Here is an 11,723-nt window from a genome sequence, read left to right on the forward strand (position 1 = left end):
ACTGACCAACGCGTTACCCAGTCGATCGGACCCCTCTAGAATTTGAAAAATGGCTTAAAGTCAGCCGACCAGAGCAGCCCCCAGTCGACCAAACCTCTCGGGTTGCCAAATTTTTTCAGCGTTAAACATCATTAATTTTATAATTAAACATGTTTAAAAATACTCAGTGTATCCTTAACGGTCAAAATTTTGAGAAACTCTATATATAGCCCACTCATAAGCTTAATTAACTCTCTTGATCATATTGAAAATCCTCTCAAAAATTATTATGCTTTATTTCTATATACAAGCAAACTTCATTCTCTTTCTGATATTCTTTTGAAAAATCTTCTTTGAAAGAGAACATTTATTTGGGACATTTATTTCTTCATCCAAAACATTTACTCTCATTTAATATTTCATTTTGAAAATCATTTTTAGAGAGTAAAACTTGACTTTCTCCACGTATTTTCTTGATAAATATTTTTTGGAGAAGCCATTTCTAGTTTGTGAATCTTTGAGCATCATTCATTGTAAGATTCAAAAAGTTCATTTAATCTTTTATTGAAAAAACTTATTTTGAGTTAAACCTCAACATCTCCTACACTTATATTTTGTAAATTATTTTTTGAGAAATTTTGAGAGTCACTCAATGAGGCTTTGGGCATATATCTATTGATATATTCATTACTTGAAAAGCTTCTTGCATTGATCTTTGCATAACCCTAGGTTCTCCTACAATTTTATTGAAAAATATTTTTGAAGAAATATTTATTGGGGTCGAATCTTTGAAGGGTTTATCATATACATCTTATCCAAAGATTGCAAAAATTATTTTGAGAAAATTACCATACTCTACTAAACATAATTTCATATCATATAAAAGTGCATATAGAGTTTTAAATTTGTACACATCACTTATTTGAGAAACACTTTATTTGTACGCAAATTTTCATATCTGTGTATCGGTTTGGCTTCGCCCTATTAAGGGAGTTAGGGAGACTTCGCCCTGCAAGGAGAACCGGTTTGGCTTCGCCCGATAAGTGAGCTATGGAGACTCCACCCTGTAAGGAGATTTGTAAACGGTATTGCTCCGCTTGGTTAAGTGAGCAAGGTAGTGGAATCCTCAAGCGAGTTGACTTGGAGCAGGGAGATAGGCAGGATTGATCGAACCTCGATAACAAATATTGTGTTTGCTCTTTCTTTCTCTTATTTATTTAATTTCCGCACTTTAATTTTTGCACATGTATGTTTAACTATTTATTGTCTTGATTGTTTTACATACATGCTATAAATATTTTTGGTATTGGTGTTTGCATAGAAAGACCCTAGGTTGTGTAATACTGAATGCATTTTCAAATTAAACACACTTAACCTAGGAAGAGTTTTTAATACCCAATTCACCCCCCTCTCGGTTATACACCATTCCTCTTAACCTAACAAGGTTTAGAATCTTATTTTGATGATAACAAATCAAGGGCACTTAACATATTTGGTTAAGTGAAGTTTCAAAGGTCAAATACTTTAATAAAGATCAAGATCAAGTACTTGAAGAGTTTTATTAAAAGCTTGTACTTAAAGCTATAAGATTTGATGAAGCTAGAGATTATTGAAGAAAGAAGCTTAAGATAGACAAAAAATGGAAGCAAATGCATGAAGACTTAATGCTTAGAAAGTTATAGTTTATAAGAAGTCTCATGTAAGTACTTCATACGATTTCAATATAGATATTTGAAACTCTTAGGAATTATTATTGACTTAGAGACATGTTTTTGAAAACCATGGAAAATAATTTTAAAAATATAAGTTTTCCAAGATTAAAAGATTAAAGTTTTGGAATCAAAGTTTTGAAAATCATATAAGCTATAAGGACGGGTGACTAATGGAATTGCATCAGGTGATCACTGACATTATTATGCTGACAAAGTTTAGCAAACAGAGCCGAGACAGGTGACTGACCTTCAGGTCACAGTCGACTGACTCAACACTGTGTTTTCAAAATACATTAAACTTAAAAAGCTCAGGCGACTGACCTTTATGTCATAGTCGACTAAAGTTCTTGTTTTAAATTTTAAACAGCGAGAAAAAGTTTCCAAAACTGATTTCTTGACTCCCAAACTTGGAGAAAACTTGGGAAATACGGAAAGTAACTTAGGGAACACGACTATATGCTTTATTACTCTATAAATAGATGTTATTTTCATAAATTAAATACATCAATCAAGCATACACGAATTACAAGTTCAAAGCTTTCTTGCTTAATTTTTCTCTAAAGTCTTGTTGTGCTCTTACTAATACAAACCACGATTCTCTGATCTTTTCTAGATAATTTTTCAAATCTAATCAGAACCCTGGTGATATTCTACTAAGTTTCAATCTTCTATATTGATTATTGTTGAAATATATTGTTTTTCAATTGTACAAATCTGCTATAACAGAGAGTTTCACTTGTATGAACCAAGTTTGTTCTTGTTTTTTGTTTTCTTAACGATTCAAGATTGTTGGATCATTACCTAGCGAGAGGGGATTCTCGTTAGAGAGACAAACTCCCCCTTTGAGGGAGAGAGGTTGTAACTTCACCTGATAACGAAGTTGGAAAGGAAAATCCTCTCAGCGTGTTGCTTGGGGCAAGGACGCAGGCTTTCAGTCAAACCTTGTAAAAAATTTGGTTTTCAGCTCTTCTTTCCTAATCTTTTTACTTTATTGTAAGTTTATTATTTGTGTATATGTTTGTAAGGACTCGAACCCGAATGGGTTCCTATGTATAATTTTTTTAGCGAATGCAAATAAATCTAAATTATTTTTATTACCAATGCACTAATTAGCTTCATTACAATTATATGTCTTAACTATTAAAATGTCAATTTCTAAAATTTTAAAATACAAAAAAATATTCTAAATTGTATTATGCTAAATTTTTATTTTACTCTACTCTTTTTACTCTCATCTATGCACTTGCTACGCCAAATTTCTAGTATACTTTTTAAAATTATTTGAAATATAAAATAACGATTGGGGTAAGACAACGCTCAGTGAGTAAATAAGATTATCATTAGTGTGTGACCAAAATGAACTTTCATAATATTATACTTTCGTAAAATAATATTTAATACTATAACTTCAAAACTGCTTTTAAAATAAACGTAAATTTAAAATTTTCTACATAAAACTTTTACCATCAAGTATAATAAAATTTTATAACCACATACTATAATTGTTAAATTAAACTTTTAATTTTAAAGCTGTAACTATAATATTTAATTATATACATATAGACTTTTCTTTATATGTTTCCTTTAGATCATCATTTAGGACAAAAATGACCATGTTCACATAAACATATATTTTTCTTTCAAATCATCAATAGTTTCGTACACGTAATTAAATATGTATATACATGTACTGTAAAAAAAATCACCCTTAAACCTATTAGTCGTAAGTCATGTTTCTATTAGTCATAAGTCAAGTTTACCCCCATGATTGGGTTATGCGGTCCGAAAACTGGACTTAGCTGACTTGCTGGTCAAACTAAATCAAAGTACATCATCATTAAGTGAAATTTTCCCCATTAAGCCCTGATCCAGCCTATGTGTACACTCAGGAGAAATCCATTATTATATAAAACCACTCTATAAACAGTGTAGGTGTACTCTGATCCGTTTAAATTTTAAGTTGCAGTACCAAATATTCGTAATTTCTATATTGTCCGAGTCATAAGGGGTTTTGAAAATATTTTATTATATAATTTATACAATTAAAATAATATCATGAAAATCTCATTTTTATTCATATTTTCATGAAATACACAATGTAAAAATAAACTCATGTCATATTTACTTATATTTTCGTGAAATATGTAACGTACAAATAAACTCATGCCACACGATTTTAGTGTTAAAAATATTTTTTTAATAGAAAGTAATGTTATAAAATACCTGAGGGATTTAGAACATTTCTTAACTAAAAAATAAATGCAAGTATATTAAAGATAAAACTGGTATAATTTAATATGTGTAAAAATAAATTTGGGAAAATTTTATGAAAAATAACTAACGAAATCAAAATTTACTTACAAATAAACTCTAGTATAATTTTTAATAAAAATCTAATATAGTCAAATTTACTTACAAATAAATTCGGGTATAAATTTTAATAAAAATTTAACATAATTAAAATTTACTTATCTCTTATTTAACATTGTAATACGATCACAATGAATATCTTTAAAAAATGAGATCGAAAAGAGTGGGTGAGTGAGAATTTTAATTATAACAAAATTTTTTTCTCTACTACTAATATTTTTACTCACTAATCTTTCTGTTCCTTTGGAAATTTTTTGTGAAAAATGAAGGTTGAGAGCTTCCTATTTATATGAAAATTTTGGGGAAGAAAATGAAATTTGTAAAAGTGTGAGGAGAGGGGTGAAACTATAATTTTTTTTAAAATAAAGGAATGGGCATGAGATGGGTTTGGGATGGGAGGTATGGGATGAGGATGGGGGTACATGTAGGGAATGTAGTGATCCTAAAAAAATGAAAATGAAAATTAAAAATAAATTTAATTTTTTTTAAAAAATTTAAAAACAATTTAAAAATTAAATTAATTAAATTATTATTATCAATTAAAGAATATAATATAATAATATATAAGATAAGTAAAAGGAAAGCAATCATGAGATTGAAATCTCAGGATTGCAGAGAGCTTCTGGTTGCTGTTGCAGCGTCCGTCTCCTTCGTCTTCTCTCCTCCACTCTCCACCATTTTTTTCTTCAATATTCGTTTGATCGAAAATCAGAAAACACCGTTGGGTTCCTATCACCGCCACCGACAATCCTATTGGAGTGGATTTGTCATAGGAGAGTGTAAGCATATCTTTTGGGGTAAGGCCAATTTTCACTCTTACCTCAATTTTTCTTAAACCATACATCCAATTAACGAACGAAAATTATGAGAAGACTCGTGGGGAGACTCTCTACAATCTAACTAGAGTGAGTTTTCGAATTGGAGCTCTAGGGCACTAATCATAAATCGGGATAAGTTTAATAAGTTAGACTTTTATTTGGCTATTTAGGGTATTCAAAACCCAGGCGGATTTTAGGAAAAATTAATCTAGGGATTGTGATGAATAATATGGTAAAATTTGAATTTTAAGATTTCAGGGGTTTTAAATGTCGTGGGGCGTAGGCCGAGGTTTTATCGGGCTTTTTAGGAATCAGGCAAGGGGATTAAGTCAAGTCAGAAATTTTATTTAATTTGAACCAATTAAATTAATATATTTATTTATTTAAATATTTGAAGGTTATTTTGAAAACCAACCGTTCGAAATGGATTTTACAAACTTAGAATATATGGTATGATATTTTGAATAGAAACGAACGGTGGAAAGTTTGGTTGTTTATATGGTTATGTTTAAATATTGAAATTGTGTGGCCAATGATTATTTGGTAGGATTTATTATTTAACTGGATTTGAGACTGTTTGCGAAATACTGGAACTGTTTGTGAAATATTGAAATTATTGTGAAAAATACTGAAACTGCTTGTGAAAAATGCAGGATTTTGAAATAAAGGCCAGTGGCCGGATATTGTTTGTTTGACCAAGGGCCAGGATTATTATTTGATGGCCGAGGGCTCGGGTTTTATTTAAACAGCTGTAAGCCGGATTGTATTTGTGGCCGGGGGTCAGGTTTTTGGAATAACAGGAAATATATGTGAATTGATATTTTAAATGGTGATTTCTATTGTCTAAATTGCATGATATGCTTTAGGAACCCTGGGGACCAGTGTATTGTGAGTACAGTACCGTTGCTAGTTAGACCATGTGCACCCACATTGTTCTGGATAGAAGTGTAGAGGGTTTAGCTGACTGCCTGCGTGAGATTGAAGTAAGGGCGTCGGACCTGCAGCTTTGTTGTGGATGCCTGCATATGTGTTTGCAGAGGATGTTGCTTTTTTTTTACTTTGCTTGGACTAATCACCCAAGCTTAGTGTAACGTCCTGCTAAATTTTTTTTTTACACTAATAAATACTATGAAATTTCACTACTCCGTTATTTTTTAATTAATATAAAACCATTAACTTAAGCAGCGAGAAGCTGAAGTCAAGTATCCACAACCATATACATATACAATACAATACCAAAGTGCTAAATACTCCTAAAATATACATATATAACTGAACTAGGGCTACACGAAAATACCCCTCTTTCCCAAAAACACTCACCTTACTGGCAGGGTAGCACTGTAGACCCCTCTATCTGCGAGCCTGTTCTGTTTGCCTAGCTGGATCACCTGAATAATATTAATTTAATGGGATGAGATGACGCTCAGTAAGACAAAATATGTTATTGCTAGAGTATGACAAATGAGCTACATGTTTGAAAAATCTGATTTGGAAAAATACCATAAATAACACAACTGAATAAAACCTGTATACCAGCTGCAAAATAAATCATACCTAGGTTGCTTAACATAAATTGATTTTTTCTGAATATTATTTCCATAATACTGCCAATATCTATAGGTAAGACTATTTTCTGTAAAGTTGATCATACATGTATATATAATAACTGAGAAAATTTCCTGGATAGATAACTAAAAGTCATGATTTAACCCATCATGACAGGGTTGTGTGGCCCGAAGGTGGGACCTAACCTGGCTGGCCGATCAGGGTAAGTCAACTGAACTCCGATAGTTAGATCGGCCCCCTCAACCCATATCTAATGGGGAGCCTATCCACAACATAGGTACGATCGACTTCTGAATACCACCTATTATCTGAATAGGGGTTACACTTTGAATTGAATGTAGCTACGGTACCGTGCTCTACTGGCTGAATATGGTCCATCAAGGTCTGATACTATATATAAATAACTGATATTTCTAAAGTACTGCTTTTACTATGATTTTGTAAAAACTGAAATAACCATGGCATTATATAAACTGATATGAATAAGCTGTAATAACTGAATATCTGAGATATCTACATACCTGAATAACTGAAATATCTAATTAATTGTAGTAACTGAATGTTATGGTTCTATGCCTTGTATAACATAGTATTATGAAAATACTGTAAAATACAAGTTTCTGTACGTTTACTATAAATCATGGTATTCTAAAAATTATATAAACCCTGTACTGATCTAATTTTAAACTCATGCCACACAACTAAATATCAATATTATCAAGTTATGAAAACTGTATATATGGTCTGAATAATAATTTGCTTAAAGCATATGATTTGTACGAAATCATAATAAAGTTGTCTAGTATAGCATATTTTCCTTACCTGATTTTACTAAAATCCCCTACTGCATCGGGTCCTACACCCGCAGGGCTTCCCACTCAACACCCTGGAAACCATATATCCCAAAACAAGATGTCACTATTTCTATGTCTACAACATTTCCTACAACTGCTAGAAAGTCAAATTTTGACAAAAAGGTCTTACCTTGAATCTGGGATGAAATCCAATTTCGTCCCATTGACGATCCTCTCCGGTAGACTTAGGGAGAACTTTCCCAGAAGCATAGTGGTGGCCTCAGATCGTCGATCTAGCAGTCGACAGGGCCGAAATTGAGGAGAAAGGGAGAAGGAGCCGTAGGGGAGAAGAAAGGGAAGAATTTCGGTGAATTTTCTGCGATAAAACTGAGTTTAAGACTATTTATGTTGCGGCTTTTGTCGACGAGCCACGTCATCTTATCGAAGAGGCCACGAAGAAGGTTTGTCGATGAACACCATCTCCTCGTCAACGAATTTCGAAATTTAGAAAACAACCTCTTGATATCTTCTCGTCGACGAAACATACCCATTTCCCTCCCTCTTTATTATTTAAATACCATTATTCTTCACGTCACTACACTTAGTCTAACCTTCGAGTCACACAACTCGTGCCATGGGGGAAGTAAATAATGAGTTTGTCACAGGGAGTGTCTTATATGCATATCTGTTAATTTATGTGAATAAGTGTCACGCCTCGAACCCGGCAATGGGCCCAGGGGTGATTTAGTAAACTAACCTATCTCTGTATCATACAAACACACATGATACTATACAATGTAAGGGTCTGACCCCGTGGGGTTCCCGTATACCCTAATCACATTTACCAACATAGTTATGCAGCGGAAAAATAGTCGAACTATAATAACATGTCATACTATACCAGAGTCTATACAAACCCAATATGTAGGTCCCATAATACAAAACAAAGCCCCAAGTGTCTACAAAACCTAACACGACAACCCGGCCATAATCTGGTACTTATGCTAGTACTAAACGTAGCTAGAAGGACAACCACGCTTCCAATGCTAGGATGCTAGTTCCGGCTACTCGAGAGATCTGAAAACATGTGCATATGATAGGGGTGAGACACCTCTTAGTAAGGAAGAATCAAGTTATATTAGTGTGTGGCATACGAGTGTTATTTTAACATAAAACATAACACAATTCCAGTATTTTCTTAATGCAGTTATAGTATAATCACAATATAGTTCTAGTATATCTCACAAACACATGATCCATATCCAGTGTCATCACACTCTTCGGCAATGAAGTCTGTCTATATTACACAACATCCCCAACATATGGCACAACCCCAGGCTCCCATGGGTTGCCAGTATGATATCTAGTGAACCCACACCCTTCGGTGATCAACCGGTATAGAAAGTGATATTTCACACCTTCTGCCTACGGTATTATACCGACCCCTCTCCACATCCAAGCCATCGGGGATAAGTTGGCACGCTTCGATTATCATCAACGTTAGGCCTTATTCCGACTCGACATTTTCACAATACCTATAACATTTTGGGAACTCACATCCCTATAACTCGTTTCAACAAACCATAACCTACAGTACACAACCGGTTCGGCCTTTCATAAACCTGGAGCATTTTCAATAAAGTAGTTCATTCCACACTTATTTGGTAAATACATGAATTACGATTTCAGGAATACAGTTTAAAACAAGTCAAGGTGTGGCCATCTCCATGCAATATACTCAACAATATATACATACGGTTTTCCTATGAAACCAAAGATGCAACCCAAACCCCCATTTTCCCCAAAACTATAACTCAAAAACCTCGTAATTTTACTTGTCAGATTTTCCCAAACAAGTAGCCAAATCATACATATAATCGTAAACAACAATTTCACCAATTTTGATTTAAAAAATAACTGATATAAATGGAAACCCCTTACCTTAACCCGAAAACAAAAACACAAACTCTATGACTCCTAAATAGCATGTTATTAAAACCTGGTTGGCTTGATTTAGGCTAACACTTGCACGGTACTGCTGCTATGTGTTCATGATCATCATGATATTGTGTTAATGCTACTGTACGGAGTAGCGTGAGGATGGATAGTCGATGTGGTTTTAAGAAGTGTGAGTGCCCCTAGTGTACGGACCAGGTTTGACAGACCCATCAGACTTACAGATTGTACTTTTGACTTGGCAGTGGTCGGCCAACCACTGTCAGGTCCCGCCTTTGGGCCACACAACTCAGTCATGTAGGGGTAATACATGACAACATCCAGCTAACCTACCAGGGTTGTTTTCTTAGTATTATTAAATGAGATGAATTATGCTATGAAAATCTTGTGTGTTCTGCTATGCTATGATTATACATGTTTTTTCCATAAATGATACATATAGTTTTACTGGTTATGTTTATGTACATGATTATATAAATATCATAGAAATGCTCATGTTGCCACACACTAGTATTAGTTTATTTCCCTTACTGAGAGGTGGCTCACCCCGAATTATATGAACATTACAGGAGCCCCTGATAGGAGAGCGGATAAAGCTCCACTAAGATAATACTGTGAATCTTCCCTCTTTGAAGGGTAAGTTATGGTGGGGACAGATGGATTTTTGTGAGAAATGTCCCTAGGACTTTCTTTTTGGGATGTATATACCTAAATACAATGGATATAGTAACTCTGGTGTTGAGATGGATGGTTTTGTGTTTATGATATTATGATTTTATGTTTCCTACTGCTTAGGCTTCCGTTTTGTGTGTCTGTTATATCCTTGGTACCCACGGGTTCAGGTTGATCATGATCTACTGGATGTGTTATACTAGTTTTATTGTATTATAAAAAAAATATGTGGAAATTAAGCAGGTCGTTACAGTCGATGTCGGTCTTCGTTGTACTGAGATCAAGTAGGCAAATGGCAGGTACTAGGACCAAAATTGATTCAGCAGGCCTCTACAAAGGTTAAGCTGATTAGAGAGAGAATCAGGGTAGCTCATAGTCGGCAAAAGAGTTATGCAGATACTCGCCGACGAGAGCTAGAGTTCAAGGCAGGAGATATGGTATTCCTGAAGACTGCTCCGATGAAGGGAGTAATGGGGTTAGGGAAGAAAGGGAAACTAAGCCCTCGGTACATCGAGTCATTAAAGATCCTGGAAAGGGTAGGTCCAATTGCTTATCGAGTGGCATTACCCCCAGCACTATCCAGAGCTCACGACGTGTTTCACGTGTTAGTGTTGAGGAAGTACGTGTCAGATCCTTCGCTTGTGTTGAGTTACGAGCCTCGAGAGATTAGTGATGCATTAGAATACGAAGAGGTTCTAGTGCAAATATTAGATAAGAAGGTATAGCATTTATGGACTAAGGAAATACCGCTAATAAAGGTATTATGGCGTAATCACGTAGTAGAGGAAGTTTCATGGGAACTAAAGTCAAAAATACGTCGGAAGTACCCTCAGTTATTTAGAGATAGTTGGAGATAGACAGGTAAGTGAGATTGTATGTATGTATAGTAGAATAGGTGGTTCGTGTCATTTTAGATATGGTTTCGGGAGAGTTTTTGTATGTGTATTGTAATCTCTCGAAGCATCACATTGTAACCATGGTATTCCTCCGCCATATGTGAGGGTATGTAATGAACTTGGGTCGGAGCCGCTATGTGGGTGGCTATCGAATCTTCTATAGAACTGAGTTATAAGATAAGGTTATGCTTAGAAACAGTTAATAAATTTTGAGGATGAAATCTTTATAAGGAGGGAAGATTGTAGAGACCCAAACCCGTAAAATAAGGAAAAAGGGTAAAAAGATAATTTTAGCAGGCTTCGTCGACGAAGCCAAGGTTCTCATCGACGAAGGCCCTTCTGCGGTTCATCTCCAAAATTCAGAGCCTTGGCGACGAAGAGATCTTGACCGACAGGAAAAATATTGGATAAAGGATCGTCAACGAAGAAATAGGATCGTCTATGAAGAGCCTTCTGTGTCTCGTCGACGAAGGCACATTCATTGACGAAGGCACATTCGTTGATGAGTTTGATTGGGTCAAGGGGTCTATAAATATCATTTTTCATTGCTTCATGACTAAGAAACTCAAAACACACACACACACACACACACACACACACACACTCTCTCTCTCTCTCTCTCTTCGATTTCTTCGTTGTTCGTCACCCGAATCCGCGATCCGACGTTACTACATGGATCAGAGGGAAAACGTCTACGATTATAGCGGATTGGATCTTCGTTTTGAAGATTTTCGGGTTTTATCCCGAAATCGAGATAAAGTTCTGTTTTAGTTTCTGATTAGGTAGATCTGTAGTAAATAGAATTATGTTGAAGTGTTGTTCTATGGTTTTTAGGTTTAAGAACTCGATTCGTGGTTTTGGAGCCGGGTAGTTCATATTATGTATTCAGGAAAAAAGGTAAGGGTATTTGTTTACATTAGTCTTTTTAGAAAACTAAATTGCTAAAAAGTTAGTTTATGT

The sequence above is a fragment of the Malania oleifera genome, chromosome 5, assembly GCF_029873635.1.
Source record: "Malania oleifera isolate guangnan ecotype guangnan chromosome 5, ASM2987363v1, whole genome shotgun sequence".
NCBI classification, from domain to species: Eukaryota; Viridiplantae; Streptophyta; class Magnoliopsida; order Santalales; family Ximeniaceae; genus Malania; species Malania oleifera.